Below are 9,159 nucleotides of genomic sequence, written 5' to 3' on the forward strand. Positions count from 1 at the left end.
GTCAGGGTACACCGCATTTTTAATTGTTCGTCAAGTACCTTGCATCCAGTTATTAATCCAAAAGCTTTTCTCTCGAATCCATTTCCTGTGAGCTATTGCTACTCTACGGTCTTAAGGTGAGTTATGTAAAAGTTGTAGTTATCGTTGCCTAAACAATTTTTTTGACCGGAAAGGAAATGGCACAGTATCGAAAAATAATCTATCGAGTAAACAAGTTGGGTTTGGGATTCTCGTTCAACGAAGTTGGCTTCCTTTTTTCCCAGGAAAACAAAATTCCCTGTGTTTTACAGAAAGACGGAAGAGCTCGTTTACTAACATCTCAATTTGCAATTCTGACCAAAATCCAATTTTCTTCATTTTCTTGATAATGATGACAGGATGTCATCGAAACGTCGAAATCTCTCCGCGTTAGTTTTTCTGCTAAATCACACTCTCGCACGGGAAAACGAAAGAAACGCACCAGACAACCGTGGAAGGCATTTGCTTAAATTTTTTCTGTTTTGTCACACCACACAATATACACATAATTAGAAAACAAACGCTTGTGGAAACAACACCCACTTACCCTGTGAAACCACAATCACGGTGTCAAGAGTGGACGTCTAGCCTGCAAATAACTGTTTTAAGTTTCATACGAAACGAAGTGAAATAAGGAAGTAACGTGCACAACGTGGGGATGTCTAGCTATTGTTACACGTACATGACTCTGGCGAATCACCAAATTTTGACTCTCAATGGATAAAACCGAAAATCCACGAGTCAAAATGGCAGAAAGTGGTTGGACCCTCACATTATTGTTTTGTTATGGGAATGAAACTTATTAGGTGAATAGTACGTGCAAAACAATTTTTTGGTTAGAAGTCCGCAACAACAAATTAGAACCGACAACTTGCATGTCTTGAGATCTCCAAGATAAATTTATTACACTAGCTTCAACTACCATTTAAAAACCGTAAGGCACTCATGAAAATTCCCATGGTTCTAAAATTCACTCATAAACGAGAACAATATCGTATGCTTATTGACAGGGCTCATGATACCAAATATGGAAAACAATCAATGGGAAATTAATCTACAAACTAGACTACTATGGAGCGTGCCTCCCCAATTGAGATGTGTTGCTATCTCGTTTCTCATGATAAGATAATTTTTTTACCGTGTGCCTTCCTAAAAAGCTATATTAATAGGGAAATCTGCATGCCTCGCTAAAAAAACTATAATTAGGTAATCAGGGGCATTTGTTATTTATGATTCGTTACTTAGCGGTATGTCAGAAGCTCATCATAGTTTGAATATGCATACAATAAAATGCTACATAAATGTAAATCGAGAGAAAGGATAATGTAATGATGAAGCGAAGAGACGCTCTTCTTATTTACAAACTGAGTACAGTTTACTTATTATCCAACTGTAATTTACACTGTTAGAAAAACGCACGAAACGAGACGGACAAACCAAAACAAAACATGCTATAATCGTTAAGTTACATGTTTATATTTGTACAGTGAAATTCAGGTTCGCTACCATGGTGCACTCGTCCTGTACATTGATAAAAATTTTCTCTCAGGTTTGTTTGTTGCGTACGATGAAAGGTTAAGTTGGATGATAAATTTCTTATTAGGTGTTTGGTGTGTAATATTATTGTCATTGTTAACTCGTTGTTTGTACTTTGACACCCCCTTGAGTTGGTTTTAGCCCGAGGACTGTAACACTAACGCCATTTTAAGAATGCCTTGTTTTTTTTCATGACCGAGTGAGTGGTGGCACAGGGTTCAAAAATTGACTTCCCTCATATTTCGCTCAGAAACACTCTATAATGAGTTAACAAACGCGGTGTATTTCTTATGTTACGCTTTGCTTTTATTTTCCAGAAAATTCTCAAAAACTGTAACGGGCGCCGACCGTCATAAAATGGAGCACGGTTTTTTTCAAATTGGTATATTTGTGTAAGAGACACTGGAAAGTGATTCAAGTCTAAAACCAGGATTGTTTACTTAAACCACCAATATTTCATTGTTTAAAAATCTCATTTTGGAGCAATTTTTCAAGAAAACTTTTTCCCATGGCACTTGAGATTAAGGTTGTGATTAGTGAAAATGGTCTTCTTTTCAAAGATATAAAAATAAGTCTGGGGCTTTTAACTTCTGCACGAAAAAAAGCATGCTCTAAGTAGAGAAAATCACAAACTCAACTTGTCAACAAACACAAATAATCGAATTAGAGTCTCTGTTATCGAAACCAATATTCCAAGCAAATCTTAGTGCTTAGCACCCGCCTCGAATAGCTTTCGCTAAACGCGGGTAGTGTACATCTGGATAATGTAAAAGATGATTTTAATAAATGATTGGTTTATTTGAGCGTAGCTTACAAAACGCGCGAACTTTCTTATCGTAAAGAAATTTCTGAAGTAATTGTCACAGCCTTTAAATGCGGTTCTCTTTTGTTGTTTTAGTCTCGTCGATAACGTCAGGCAAGGCCGGGCTATTAAGCTGGACATGGTGAGCCCATTTGACATCAGTGGCACCATTCTGTCCACTGCGGGTGAACGATGTACAAAGAATCTGCTTGTAAAAAAAGTACTAAAAAATCCCATCCTAAAAGCTTTAGTACCATATCAGCTAGGGGATTTTAAGTTTGAAGTCAGTAGACGCAGAAAAGCTGCCGCGGAATAAAAATATAATCTAGTTGTTAGTTTTGTTGGGTGTCCTGCGCGCTCGGTCTCATTGCGTGACAGACATGATCGTCTTAATCATTCTACAGAAGATTACGCTTGTGTGCGTCTTCGGGCTATAAAATTTCTTCATCTGCGACTATAGATAATTGAATCATCGTTCTTAATCGAACAATTGAGTTACCTTATTTTCTATAGCTGTGTGGAGACTCAAATATGTTTGAATATTTGTCAGGCACTGTAATGTTTCATGCAGGAGTCATACGTATGGTTGTTGATTGTGTGCTTTAGTAAACATGGTCGAAGGGAAGATAACAATTTTGAAGAGATAGTGGCGATAAAAAGCAATCTACAGCCACACGTTTTGCAAGGTAAACTTGTAATGTTGACTTTCTGGTCAAATGTATCACGTTTGTTGGCTTATCATAGGGTATCTCTGAGCGAAATATGAGGATTTTGAATTTTTGAAGCATGTTCTACATTTTACTGATTTCACGCGGTCTTCAGGGACATTCTCTCTCTAAGTGCGCCACGCGTCACTAAATGTCCTGCAATATTCTCAAACTCATTAATAATTCAAAAGCCAAAGACAAAGGAAATCATAATCTCGTACCCAGATCTCCCACGGTCAGGCGGAGGGGAGATCTGGTAAAGTTCGATTTGAGGCCCGGAATACGGGCCTGCCCATCATCCTTTGTCCACCGTGCTGAATGGCCGCCGGCTCGTAACTGTGATCATTCCTGGTGAGGTTTTCGCTTTCGAGGGAGCTCTTCGGAACGTTCTTCGGTCGAGAGGACAACAAAACTTGAAACTTAAACCAAAACGAAAAAGGCAACAGGAGAGATATCAATCAACAAGCGCGGTAAATCACTTTTTTACTGAGATTAGTTCCTACCCTTTGTGACCATCTAGACCATCTTTGTAATGAAAACTGTTCCAAGAACAAATCCATCGTAATTGTGCTTTCTCCACTCAAGATCAACGCGCTTATCGACGATCAATTAAAAAGACTTAAGTCAACCGGAGTAAGCTGTACCAGTTTTCGCCTTAGATGGTAACTGTATTGAAGATACTGTAATTTACAGGCAGGGAAATGTCACATAATTTTTGTGCACCCCAAGGTAAAGGTAGCAACAGACAGTGCAGGGAGTTTTTGTTGTCGAAGCTTTATCAGAAAAATTTTGTGGTCGTTGTTGTAGATGAGGCACAATAGAGTTACTAATTGGCATCTTGGTGTTAAATTTCGCATTGGAAAGTCAAATGGTTCATGTCATATTTTCATTTGCAAAGTTTCAGAAATTGTGGTCTACCAGTGATACGTAAAAATTATTTCTTCTCTTTGTAGTCTTTCAGCTGATTTGGTCACACAAATTCTCCTTCTTCCATAAGTTAATGGTTTAAATTTCCAAACCAAATGGATTGTGTAAATGCGGCAGGTTTCTTTTACAGGCCAAAGGACACAACTCAAGGTCACTGTAATAATATAATTTTATATGAACCAGCTAAACAGGGCCTCCTCCTACCTACAACAACTGTCCACTCCTATAACACCAGAAATTCTGCCAAGCTTAATTTCCACCGACCACAAGTTAGCTAACATAGGCAAATTTACTTTTAAGTACTCTGCTTCTGTCATATGGGAAACTGTCCCCATGGCATTGAAAAAAACAAAAACTTTTAACAGGTTTGAGAAACTTTATGTGACCCACCTGATCTCTTGTCAATCAAATAATATATGTTCTGTTTAATGATCAAATATAATAGTATGTAACTATCTAATAATAATAATAGAGTTAAAAATAATAATAATAATAATAATGTCTGCTTAGATTTTGATCTTTGTTGTCGCTGCTGTTGCTGCTGATGATGTGTTGTCCTTTTCCTTTCTTTTTGTTTGTTGTTGTTGTTGTTGTTTGTTTGTTTTTATGTTGTTTTTTTGCTTTTTTTTGTTTTTATTTATTTATTGTTTTGTTCTTCTTTTATTAAGCTTGTCCTGTTTAGATTTCTTGCTCGGTTCAGTATATCTCAAACATACCTTAATTTACACAAATGTAATTCTCTCTTGTACATCCTAGGCTCTACAAACATTTCCTACATTTTCTAATATCTCAATAAAGCTCAGTGTCATTTCTTTGTTTACTTAAAAGTAGGTGGTGGTCAGCTAGAAAGCCTTTGCTACTTTGACCACCACACACATTTTATAATTTGTACTGTATTTATTTTTATCTTGTAATCATTTGTTGTAATACTTTTCTTTCTATGTTAATGTTGTGTAAATAGTGTGAAATAAATGAACCATGAACCATCCTAGCCCTAACACCATGCTACTGTCTTGGTTATATACCAGCAAACCAGAAAGACCTGTCTGTGTAAATGGTAGGCGCCCAATTATGTCCAACATTAAAATACCGAGTACACCCTTGCTGTTTTAAAGGGTTTTTTTTTTCTCAAAAATGGAAGTTTGAATTTCTTTTGGGAAATGGAGGTACCACATCTGGATTTGGGATCTGAAGAATGTTTGGTTACTTGCAACATGTGAGCAAACAGAGCAAGTCCCTATGAGTTTCCCATTAGAGTTTTATTTGGTAGTGATGAGCTTTCCATTTCAGTGGTTCTTGATTCACCTTTATCACATAACACTTGAAACATTTTCACCTGAAATTTATGTTAAGTTTAGGGGACATGCCCCCTCGACTGCTTCTTTGATGACAAGTTAATAAAGGTTATAATTTTACACATAGGAGTCCACAGACTCGAAAATTAGAACCACATAATACACAAGTCTAATAATATTTGACTCTTGATATGAAGAACAAAGGTCATTATCTGCACTTGATTTGCAAGGCACAATGAGCTGCTTAAATAATCATTGTTGTACTGAGCATTGCATTATTTGTACATGCATAGAGGATGATACACTAAGAATAATACAAGGTTCTTTATGTCCAAAGCAGCTATCTTGGTGCATGGACACTCACCTCTGATGGGATCCTTGATTTCAGCCAAAAAAAATAATAACAATAATAATAGGAAGGTGTGAAGGTCTTTTGGGCTCATAAAAGTAGCAAATGGCAGATAAATAGAAAACAAATAAAAAAAATATTTCCACTATTTGTTTTCCTGTGCATGTCTGTGTGTTCTAATGAACTGTCACCCATTTCTGCAGCAAAACAACAGCTTTCACAGTAAGCTGATCTTCAGTAACCATGAATTCCTAAGTATTCCTTAACCATGGCCTTCCATAGCCAGGAAACAACATTTAATCAAACTGTCAGACACAAACCCACTGTAGAGAAGTGGTGGGGAAAAGAAACTTTGAAAACAGTGTCTGTCTTGGATGAAAATTCCTTGTTGATGCCAATTCCTTGAGCAAAAAAAATTTTCTTGTATTGATATTTGCACCCATGTAAGGTCCTAACTTTTCTTAATATTAAGACCAGCAACACAAAATTATGTTCAAGGACTTTTCACACAAGTACACAAAAAATATCAGAACAGTGAACCTTGAACCTTTAAGCCCCAGTAGTGATCAGTATCAAAATTTCTCCTAATATTTATCAATACACAATCAAGGAGAGGTCATGAGATCACCAGTGGTGAAATTTCTTGATATTTCAACAGCCTCCCTATAATGCTACTATGAAAAATGGACATGTAGAGACCAGTAAGGAGAAACTGTATGTTGACACTGAGGCTTAAAGGTTAAAAGCTAATAAATACAGAGCCATATTGTTGGTGATTATCGCAGCTTCTTTTATGCTTCGTCCTTCCACCACCCCATGCGTCAAAAAGGGCTTAGTTACTTGAGAATCCCTTTTTATTCAGCCTTCTCATTATCCATTTTCTGGTAATTATATTGTCTTATTCTAATGGAAAGAATAACAACATCCCAGTGAATGACTACAGTTTTTTCTTAATTAATTGCATCTTTGTTCAGGGGGCACAACTTCAGAGTACAGCAAACGAGGAACACTTTCCTCAGTATTCCCTACAGCGAAGATTGTTGTCATGACAACAACAGCAACAGAAAAACAACCAAACCACAATCATACAAAGTTTGAATATGAAAGATTTATGGAGTACTACAAAGGCCCTCCTATCTTAACACAAAGTAATGTTGACCAGTTTGATTAAATATTTTTGCCCATAGCAGATGAACTTATCACCACCAATGTCAAAAATTAAGCCTGTCAGCCTATTATTTACTCATCATTAGTACTGTGTGGATTTGGGGGTGCCTTTTTGGGTGGAAGGCTTGGGGATCACCAGTTCTACCTTACTCCCCAAATTCCTCAAAATGCACTTTTGGCTCAGTCTCATTCTCTACAGACTGACAATGAATATTATTTGCCACAATCTTTGGGAATGGGGTTTGATTCTCATTGTGTTGGAAGGATAATAATTTATTCATTTTGGTCTTCCGCAAACTATGGAAAGTTTTTTCCAAGAAAGTGGAAGAGATGGGAAGCCTGCTACATCAAAACTTTACTTTAACAACAATCATATTGGTGTAAATATTGAAGAAATGCAACCCACCATGACAGATTAGTGTAAATACCCCAGAAATCTGTGCAGGGGAAAATTTTTGCTTATAACCACTTTGGTTTTGGCTTTTGTGTGAGAAATGCAGCTGTTGTGATATCTGTTGTCCGAAATGACTGTCATTGCTCTTAATTATGTGTTGAGCTGTGTCCAGCTGTTTTAGCCCTTGAAGATATTCACATCACTGATAGGAACTTTAGGAACTTGCTTCTCCCTAGAAATCAGGTGGAAGAAATTAAGGCAGAGTTAACAAGAAATAAAGGAGAAACTGAGGCCAGTGATAACTATTTGTATCAGAGAATGTGCTAAGGATTAACAATGGAAGTAGTAAATGAAGTGTGTTTAGTACTTCAAGGACTCCATACTAATGATAAAATAATGGAGAAATTCCCCCATCTTGAAGAAAAGAACAATGGCAAAAAGATTCTAAAAACTATAAGTGATGTCAAATCCAAAGAGGCATGTCCTCCTTTTAAAACTACTTCTTTTCTAAAGCCTATCACAAGCATAGACCTGCAAAACATTAGGTGGTGCAGACATGTAAACCAATGTCCCCATTTTTATTTTAGAGGAAGGCTAGTTTTCTATTTTGGATCCAAATTTTTTTTAACTCAGCAGGTGGGAGAGAGGGGATAAAATTAAACTAACTACACTTACATAAAGAGCCCTAATCGGTTCAGACAAGGTGTTCTCTGTTGTAGTACGGGTTTCATTACTATTATTTTGGCGGTCATAAGTCGGACATTTTTCATTTCTCTTAGCTGAGGGGTGGGAGGGATATTGATCTCACCAGATGAATAATAATATTGTGTGGACACTCTATCAATTTCTCAAAAGTCCTATGAGAGATGTTGTATGGATCTTGAAGGAATAAGCACACTGGTCTGAAAGGACTAATATTATATTATGAAGTCTCTTACTCAAAGTCCAGTTCAATTTATAGAAGGAAAATAGTCTTTTAGCAGAAGACAAAAACTGAAAATATGCTAGCAAATGCGGCGCGCGTGTTCAGGAACTCAAGGTAAAGTATTTTGGGGAAATTAATTTGCGTTTACTAAATAAATAATCATTTCAAAAAAAAATCATTTTTTGTCAAGAAATACCAAAAAAAAAATATATGACCTACCTCCATTTTATCCCCAAAAGTAAGCAAGCTTATATCCATCGTGTTGGAAACTTGTGTAATTTGGCAAGGCCGTTTGAACGTTACTGCAAACTCTTTTCGGCTAAAGTCGCTGCTGTCTTCCGAAAAAACAATTTCTCACTGTTCTCTCCCCACACAAAGGGCATGTATGTATTAAAACGTCGCATGACAATCTTAATCGGAGCGAAAACTTTTCCGTGTTTTTGTTTCTTCCCCGAACTGAGCGAAAACCAAACACAGAAGGAAAGAGCCAATCACAGAGCAGATTAGAATGAGGCATTCTTAATTCTGGTAACCAACCAGAAATGGCGTTATATCGAACTTTACCAGATCTCACATTTCGACCCGATCCGACGACTGAGATCGGGGTACGAGATTAAGGAAATCATGCACCGTGACGTGTTTAGAAATCTGATGAAAAACTCCTTGTTTTGCATCCTTAATTTCTCCTTCAAAATCAGTTTGTTTGAGAAGTTATATCAAACACTCGTCACAGTGTTTCGTCACAATATCAAAAACCTCGAAGTTCGTCAAAAATACTCCGCTACGCGTCGTATTTTCAACTTTCTTCTCGGTGTTTGATATGTTATGAAACACTGTGTCTCGTGTTTGATATAACTTCTCGGATGATATCCACCAAGTGACAACCACCTATTTATGTCGTGAGTCACTTCAGCTGCTTCAGTGCCAGACATTACTGGAAAATGTCGAGATGGAAGAGCATTTCGCTGCTGAAACAGACAAGGACATCACATTCTTGTCGAAAACGGTTGCGGAAATCACTAGGATGGCAACAAGAATA

General features: G+C 37.0%; 1 long non-coding RNA gene across 1 annotated transcript; it reads right to left on the reverse strand.

Annotated features, from left to right (window-relative positions):
* Positions 1-6,470: 6,470 nt before the first annotated feature.
* Positions 6,471-8,694, reverse strand: LOC146469423 (uncharacterized). Its single transcript, XR_014867215.1, has 3 exons — positions 8,340-8,694; positions 7,208-7,427; positions 6,471-6,537 (listed from the first exon to the last, which is right to left on the reverse strand). It is a non-coding gene; the product is annotated as an uncharacterized LOC146469423 (long non-coding RNA).
* Between the last annotated feature and the right edge of the window lie 465 nt (positions 8,695-9,159).

The sequence above is a fragment of the Pavona decussata genome, unplaced genomic scaffold (assembly GCF_977016875.1).
Source record: "Pavona decussata unplaced genomic scaffold, jaPavDecu1.1 SCAFFOLD_124, whole genome shotgun sequence".
In the NCBI taxonomy this organism is placed as follows: domain Eukaryota; kingdom Metazoa; phylum Cnidaria; class Anthozoa; order Scleractinia; family Agariciidae; genus Pavona; species Pavona decussata.